Source organism: Triticum dicoccoides, chromosome 1B, assembly GCF_002162155.2.
Source record: "Triticum dicoccoides isolate Atlit2015 ecotype Zavitan chromosome 1B, WEW_v2.0, whole genome shotgun sequence".
Classification (NCBI taxonomy): domain Eukaryota; kingdom Viridiplantae; phylum Streptophyta; class Magnoliopsida; order Poales; family Poaceae; genus Triticum; species Triticum dicoccoides.
Window position 1 is genome coordinate 70,203,525 of NC_041381.1, and position 8,962 is coordinate 70,212,486.

General features: G+C 51.7%; 1 pseudogene; it reads right to left on the reverse strand.

The window, feature by feature from the left end:
- Positions 1–1,791: 1,791 nt before the first annotated feature.
- Positions 1,792–8,327, reverse strand: LOC119350160 (annotated as a pseudogene).
- Positions 8,328–8,962: the final 635 nt, after the last annotated feature.

Genomic DNA, 8,962 nt, shown 5'->3' on the forward strand with positions numbered 1-8,962 from the left:
TGTTCTTGTAATGTATCATCTCTGTTTCGAATTATGAGAAGTTTTAGATATTTTAATAGAGACTACATACAGACTGAAATGAGTGAACAACACACTAAAACGCGTCTATGTACATCCGATTCAGAAAAAGTTAGAACATCTTATATACTTTCAAATTACCATGGTTAGAGCATCTCCAACAGCGACTGCAGAAAATGTGCGCGCGGTAAAAGGCAGTTTACTGCACGTGGGGCGGGTTCGCGCGCTACAGCGGTGGCAGGAAACTCAGGGGTGCGAGTAAAGATCGTGCGTGTGCGTGAAAAAACGGCCGAGCGCGCGCTAGTTTTGGCGCGCGGCGTCCGACACGCTTTATAAATGCATCGCCTGCCACGCGCCCTCCCACCGCTCTCCACCTCGCCACGCGCCCCTCCGCCGCTCTCTTCCCGCTCCCTTTGCCGCTTTCTCGCCTCGCCGCCGACGCGCCACCGCCGCGCCGCCGGGGAGTTTCGGGCTACCGCGGCGTCCACGTGCGCCCCTCCGGCGCCTTCTCCGTCGATATCCGGTCCGGCAACATGCGCCTCGGCCTCGGCACCTTCGACACCGCCCACGAGGTCGCCGGCGCGTACGACGCGGCGGCGTGGCGCCTCCGGCAGCCTCGTAGGGACATGAACTTCCCGGAGGTGCCGACACAGGAGCTGGTGCCTCCCCCGTGACTTATCACTGATGAGGATCGTCGCGACAACCGGAGGCGCCAGCGCCGTCTCAGTGTCGCCGAGATGGATGAGGAAGCCATGGAGTAGTGGCGCCAACGCTTCCTGCAGGACGTCATCAACGAGCACCAGTTCTTTGCGCAAAGGAGGGCGGAGAGGGAGGAGAGGAGGGCGGAGCGAGCCGCCTATCGCAATGACAGGTGTACGCGGAAGGCGGACTGATGTGACGGCGGCCCGATCTTTCGATGAGAGTGGGGATAACTTTCGATTTGGTGGATTTTGACCTTGACGATCCGGCTATACCGTACCCAACGATACGGCTCGACAATCACTAAACCAATCTCCGATGGTTATTGACCTTGCTGTAGGCACGGTCAACCTGAACAACGAGGTTTGAGTTCCTGCAAGCAACGGCGATACGCCATCTCCATATCACAGATGCTCTCAACATTGACCTAGGAGCAGCGTCGTCCTGGGACTCCAACGACGATCGGTACCTTGACACCTTCATTCAGACGTCGGAGGAGGATATCACCGAAGAAGAGTCAGACTCGGAGGAGGAGGAGGAGGAGGACGAGGAGTAGTTTTTTATCTATCGTTTTATATCAATAGTAGGAGGAGGCTATGAACTATCTATGTATCGTTTTATCTATCTATCGTTTATCTATCTATGCCTATAGTATCATAAGTCGGAGCGGAATGTGTATCGAGTCGGAGTAGAAGAAGAAGAAATATAGCGCGTCTGTTGCAGCGGGGCGCGCGCGATTTGCAATGGTCGCTGGAGCCAGCGCTCCGCGGCAAGCAAAATCTGGCTACCGAGGCGCTGTAAACGTCTTTTTAGCGCGCCGCGGCGTTGCGTGCTTGTTGGAGATGCTCTTATGATGTCTTACATTATAAAAACAGAGTTTTGGATCAAGCAATGGCACGCTCCTCTATGCCATGGAATTATTACCTTGGGGCTTTCAAAAGGCTTCAGCAAGCATGCATGCCGCAACCTTTTCAACTTGCCTACACTTTTACCACGAAAGCTTTGCAAACTAGTCCAAAATGGAGCCTTTTCAGTTCAGAAAGGAATCAATGCAAAGCACGGACAAAGCTTATACTACTGCCAATTAACAAGAGCAAAAAGCGGAGCTCTCACCACGTTTGCCTTTGCGGATGATGCCGAGATGCTGTAGTAGCCGTTGTTCTGCGGCCTGCTAACGCCGCCGGTAATGCTTCCGGTGCCGCCGGCGCCAGACGTGGTGGTGGCGTTGTCCTTGGGCAGGCGGTACCGCGGTAGGAGAGCTCGTACACCGGCGTGCCGTCGGGCTTGAAAAGGCCGTAGTTGCGTTCCGACGAGGGGCCGGGCTTCATGTTCTCGTTGAAGAGGGCGAACATGTAGACGCGCAACGCTCCGTCCGGCCGCAGCGGCGTGCCCTTGCCCTCGCCCACCAGCCGCATAACGTTGCCGTTGTACCTTGCGGCGTTCCGCGGCGTCGCGCCGGTCTCGTTGCCGTCGCCGGCCGATGGCCACCCGGTCTCCGACACGCGCACCTCCACCGCGCGCGCCACCCCGCGGTTGGCCGCTGCGATCGCGTGGTACACGGCGTCCACCTGGGACACCAGCATGTTGGGGTAGCGCAGCCCGGAGGACGGGTCCGGGACGCCGCCGTGGCCGGGCTCGAGCAGGGCGTACTCAAGCTCCACGCCGGCGGGGTCCTCGGCGTAAGCGAAGTAGGGGTAGGCGTTGACGAGGAACGGCGAGCCGGTGCGGGCGTGGAAGTCGAGGATCGGGCAGAGGACCGGGAGGAGGTCCTTGTGGAAGTAGGCCGACGAGGGCGGGTAGGAGGTGGCTGTGAAAATTGTAGAAGCGTCTCAACTCCCGTAACATGGGAGCCCGCGTGGTATATATTGATTTAGGCGAGGCCGACTCTCGCAGAGGCATACAAGATTAGGTTGTTCAACAACCAGAGAGATATATGGAGAGATAGAGGAGAATATAAAGATAAAAGATAACCATGCTAACAACTAGAGAATATATCTCCTAACTACTCCAAAGCCTTGGCCACCAAGCAATGCCGTGACACATGTATGTTGCCGTGACATATGTATGTTTAACACTCCCCCATAATCACAACTATGACAAGTTGAGATTACGTTTAAACTCTTCAAAACCTTTGGACGGCAATGCCTTTGTGAACCCATCTGCAAGCTGATTTTTGGAAGGTATAAATCTGATCTCAAGTTGTTTATTGGCAACATGTTCTCTTACAAAATGAAAGTCTATTTCAATGTGCTTTGTCCTGGCATGAAATACTGGATTAGCAGATAAATATGTAGCACCAAGATTGTCACACCACAAACAAGGAGGCTGAGTCTGAGTCACTCCAAGTTCTCTGAGCATAGACTGAACCCAAATGATTTCTGCCGTTGCATTTGCTAATGCTTTATACTCTGCTTCTGTACTTGACCTGGAAACAGTAGCTTGTTTTCTTGCACACCATGATATCAAGTTAGGTCCATAAAAGATAGCAAAACCACCTGTTGACCTTCTGTCATCTAAACAACCAGCCCAGTCTGCATCTGAGAAGGCACTGACACGTGTGGAAGATGACTTGCTGAATGTAAGACCCAAGTGTATAGTGCTTCTTATGTACCTGAGAATTCGTTTTGCAGCTGTCCAGTGAGCTGTGCTAGGTGCGTGAAGATACTGACACACCTTATTGACTGCAAAAGAGATGTCAGGTCGAGTAAGAGTCAAGTACTGAAGTCCACCAACTAGACTCCTGTAACCCGTAATATCCTCTTGGTGCAGAGGCTGTCCTTCTGTCAAGGATAAAGGTTCTGAACTAGACAAAGGTGTTGGTGAAGATTTACAATTCTGCATGCCAATTCTACTTAGCAGTTCAGTAGCATACTTTGCCTGAGATAGATGAATACCATTACTGTGTTTCTTGACCTCAATGCCCAAGAAGAAATGCAGGTCTCCCAAGTCCTTGAGTGCAAACTCAGAGCCTAGATCCTTAAGTAATGTTGTCACAGCTCCATCAGAAGAGCTAGTGACAATTATGTCATCAACATATATTAAAACAAATATGGATGTTTTGTGCTTGTTATAAATGAACAAGGAGGTGTCATATTTTGATGGAACAAAGCCAAGTGACTGAAGTTTCATGCTTAACCGTGAATACCATGCCCTGGGTGCCTGCTTCAACCCATACAAGGCCTTATCAAGCTTGCAGACATAGGATGGTGCATCTTTATCTTCAAACCCAGGAGGCTGTTTCATGTACACTTCCTCTTCCAGAACACCATGAAGAAACGCGTTTTGGACATCTAGCTGCCTTAGACTCCATCCCCTGGACACAGCTATTGATAACACAAGACGGATTGTTGCAGCTTTAACAACAGGACTAAACGTGTCCTCATAATCTATTCCATACCTTTGCTTGAAGCCCTTGGCTACAAGTCTTGCCTTGTATCTGTCTATGGTACCGTCAGACTTCTTCTTGATTCGATAGACCCACTTACAATCAATTAGATTTCTGCCTGGTCGAGGGGGCACTAGGTGCCATGTTTTATTTTTACGCAACGCCGTGATTTCATCTTCCATGGCCGCCTTCCACCTAGGATCACCAAGTGCTGTCATTAAACTGTTAGGTTCACCAGTTGTGCAGGACATACCAATTTTGGAGAAATTTTTCTAATTTAAATGAGTAGTAATTCCCTTCTGTAGCCTAGTGCGCGGCGCCACAGGAGAAACCACAGGAGACGGAGCCTCAGGGGATCCACCAGCCACATCAGCCTCAGGTGCTGGCGACTCAGATCCCGAGGAGGATTGTGTCGCGCCTGTGGGCGACCGCCTTGGAGGTGAAGCAGTGGGCCCGGTCGAATCTGGTGCAGTGGCGGGCCCTGGCGAAGCCGACGCGGGCCAACCAGGTGAGGTGGGCTCAGGCGCGTGGATATCTGTCCGCCACGCGTCGTCAGGCGGTTGGCGTGGAGCGACGCCGTCGTTGTCCTGATCATGCGCCCGCTCGAGGCGCTTGGGCCCCGAGGCGCGACCAGGTGCTGTGCGCCCGGATCCCGGAGAGGATATTGGGTCCAGCCGTAGGGATCCCGAGGCGGATCCTCCTCGATTTGCGTCCGTGTCGCCAGTCAGGGGGCACATAAAATCACGTCTGTTTGAACTGCAATTTTCCTCTTCATCTGAATTTAAATCTGCAGCAGTAATCTCAGGCATAATATGATGATTAGAGGCAAGTTGGTCAGTACTATTACTCTCTCCCCCATGATCAACGCCGGTCAAGGTGGAGGGCAAAAGAAGAATTTCTTTACGAAGCAAAGCGCTGGCATTTGGGTGGAGTTTGGCAAAAGGAAACACCGTTTCATCAAGACAACATCTCGGGAGATATACACATGTCCCATGGCTACATCAAGACACTTAACACCTTTATGTTGTGCATTGTAGCCTATGAAGACACGTTGTGTTGATCGAAACATAAGTTTCCTATTATTATAGGGACGAAGGTTAGGCTAACATGCGCAACCAAACACACGAAGATGGGAGTACTCGGGTTTGATATGAAGTAGACGTTCAGTGGGTGTCTCAAAATTAATGACACGACTAGGTAAAATATTTATGAGGTGCACCGCGGTGAGGAACGCCTCATCCCAGAATTTGAGCGGCATGGATGCTCCGGCAAGGAGGGAAAGACCAACGTCAACAATGTGTCTATGCTTGCGCTCCGCTGAACCATTTTGTTGGTGAGCGTGAGGGCAAGAAACATGATGAGAAATCCCTATCCGTTGGAAAAAGGAGTTAAGTTTCTCGTATTCCCCTCCCCAATCTGATTGCATGGCAAGTATTTTGCAATCAAATTGCCGTTCGACAAGAGCTTGAAAGTTGAGAAAGACTTGGAAAACATCGGAGCGTTTCTTAAGGAGGTATATCCAAGTATACTTGCTAAAGTCATTGATGAAACTCACGTAATAGGTGTGCCGACCAACAGAGGAAGGGGCCAGTCCCCATACATCAGAAAATACAAGCTGCAAGGGTTTTGTTGAAACACTATTGGAAATAGGATATGGCAACTGGTGGCTTTTTGCTCTTTGGCAAGAGTCACAAATAGTTTCATGATCATGCTCGTCAACAAATGCGAGCTTATTTTTGCTAAGAATTTGATAAACAACGGAAAAAGATGGGTGGCCTAAACGATTATGCCATCGTTCTGAGGACATCTTGAAAGCTCCATATGCTTGCTTATTGAACTTGGAAATTGCGGGGATCAACGGATAGAGACCTTGCACACATCTACCGCGATAAAGCACCCTCCTCGTGACCTGATCCTTGATCAAAAAGAAGAAGGGATGAAACTCTATGAAGACACCATTGTCAAGAGTAATACGATGAACTGACAGAAGATTTTTTGATGCATTAGGAATATGCAGAACATCATCTACACGAATATCACGATGTGGGGTTTGAATAATAGACTTGCCAACATGACTTATCATCATACATGGACCGTTTTCAGCAGTGTGGACTTGATCTTGGCCTTGGTACTTCTCGTGCATGGTCATCTTCTCAAGCTCAGAGGTAATATTCTCATTTGAGCCAGAGTCAAGATACCAGTTGGAGTCAACTCCGTATGAGGCATCTGCCGCAGCTGCAACACGCCTCCTTCTGGAATTGTCCTTTGCATAGCGCCACTTGCATTCTTTCGCAATATGGTTAGTTTTCTTACCGATTTGGCATTTGTTTTCATACTCCTCGTACCCCATGAAGCGAGCGCCTTGATTCTTGTTGTAGTAGTGGCGAGGGGGGCTGTTGTTGTAGTAGTAGCCCCCGCCACCGCCGCCACGATGGCCACCGCCTTGGACACCGCTGTTGCCGTGGTTGTTGTAGCCGCCGCCACCGCCATGGTTGTAGGCGCCGCCACCAGCGCCAGGATAGCCGCTGCTAGGGTTTTGGCCACCACCGCCAGGATAGCCCCCGCCGCGGCCGCCGTTCTTCTGGTTTCGGTAGCCGCCTTTGCCACCGCCCGAGCGACCTCTGGAGGCTGCGTTGGCCGATGACTTGAAGCCACCGGCGCCGTTGAACATCTCAACATGCTGATCGAAGTTGGCTACCATAGAGAAGAGCACGTCGACGGTGATGGGCTCGGTGCGGACGTCGAGTGCAGAGATGATCGGTTGATACTCCATGTCAAGCCCGGCGATGATGAAGGAGATGAGCTCTCCCTCCCCGAGCGGCTTGCCCGCCGCCGCAAGCTCGTCAGAGAGGGCACGCATCTGCCCAAAGTAGGTGGAGGCGGATTGAGATCCTTTCTGGGCATTGGTGAGGGCAGATCTGATGTTGTTCACGCGAGACAAAGAAACTGCAGAGAACATATTTGCTAATGCCATCCAGATCGCATGAGATGATTCAAGCGAAGCCACTTGAACCAGCACCTCCTTGGACAGATTAGAAGGAGATATGCCACGATTTGCTGATCTTGAACTAACCAGGGATTATGGGCAGGATTGGAAACTACCTGCTCCTTACCATCTTTGTCTTTGCTAGTGATTGTTTTGGGAGGCTCCTCTATGGTTTGATCTATGTAGCCAAACAAGCCAGCGCCCAGTATCTGGGATCGCGCCTGGGCTCGCCAGAGAACGTAGTTCGTCCGGCTGAGAGGTTCTGATGTGTTGTAGTTGAGGCCAGAGGAGGTGATTGCGGTGGAGGAGGACATGGCTGCGGCGTGATGGATTGAAGATGGAGAGGATGGAGAAAGATGAGCTAGATGCTATGGAAGAGGCCTGCTCTGTATACCATGTGGAAATTGTAGAAGCGTCTCAACTCCCGTAACATGGGAGCCCGCGTGGTATATATTGATTTAGGCGAGGCCGGCTCTCGCAAAGGCATACAAGATTAGGTTGTTTAACAACCAGAGAGATACATGGAGAGATAGAGGAGAATATAAAGATAAAAGATAATCATGCTAACAACTAGAGAATATATCTCCTAACTACTCCAAAGCCTTGGCCACCAAGCAATGCCGTGACACATATATGTTGCCGTGACATATGTATGTTTAACAGTGGCGAGCACGCCGAGGTTGTGCGCGGTGGTGACCGCGACCTGCCTGTCGAGGCCGAGCTGCGCGAGTGCGTCGTGGATGCACTACATGGCCGGGAGCAGCGACGGCGAGAGCGTGGAGCTGTTGGCGCCCGTGAGCACCTCGTTGCCGACAGTGAGGACGGCAATCTTGGTTGCCGGGAGCGCCGGCTGGATGACGGAGCGAAACCAGGAGGAGGCGCCGGAGGGGGTGGAGACGGCGGCGAGGCACTCGTCGGGGACGCCGACGACGAGCTCCACGCCCGTGTTGGCGAAGGAGCGGAGGGTGGCCGGGTCGGCGTCGTAGAGGCGGATGCGGCCGACGCCCAGGCCGGCGAGGAGCTGCAGGGCCGAGGTCGTCGGCGGGAGGTTGTTTCCCACCCGGCCGTAGTTGATGCCCAGCAACGCCGACGGCGTCGCCTCGGGCGCGGCCGGTAGAAGGAGCACGAGCAGGAGGAGCAGGAGCGGCATTGTCTTGTCACGGCAATGTGTGCTGCGCGCGCCGGACGGCCGGAGTGAGTGAGCTGGAGGGGTTTGGCTTGGAGTGGCTGGAGCGTTGGGGTTTGGGGGCTCACCTGGGCGAGTGCTCTGTCCTACCGTTGTACAAAGGCGGCTAGAAATCAACCGGATGTTTTTATTTTTATTTTTGAGAAATCATTTGCCTAGCCAGCCGTCTGATCTGGAGGTGTCTAGCCAGCCATCCGATCTGACGCTGGTGGCCGCTCGATCGCAGCAAACACAACCCATTGTTTTTCCTCCTCTGGTCTCACATCCATCACGCGCATCATCCACCATCTACGTCGTGGTATTTGTGCCGACGAGATCGCAACAATGTTGAAATTTGTCACTTCAGTGGTCCACGTGTTTGACAAAAAGCACTTGAGAGAGCCAAATGTCGTGGACATAACCAAACTTTTGGCACTTGAAGAAGATGGTTTCTCAGTATGCTCGATTTCATCGATTGCATGCACTAAGAATTGTAGAACCGTTGCTAGGTTTGCAAGGGTAATACCAAAATCATACCGGAGAGCCCACAATCATGCCAGAAGCAGTGGCATCTTTTGACACTCTTTCTTTTACATGTTAGGTCTCACAACAATATCAACGTGCTTCAACAATCTCCATTATTTGCAAAACTTTGTTATGGTAGGAGTGCAACTATATCATCAATGGGCACAACTAATGAGGTAATACT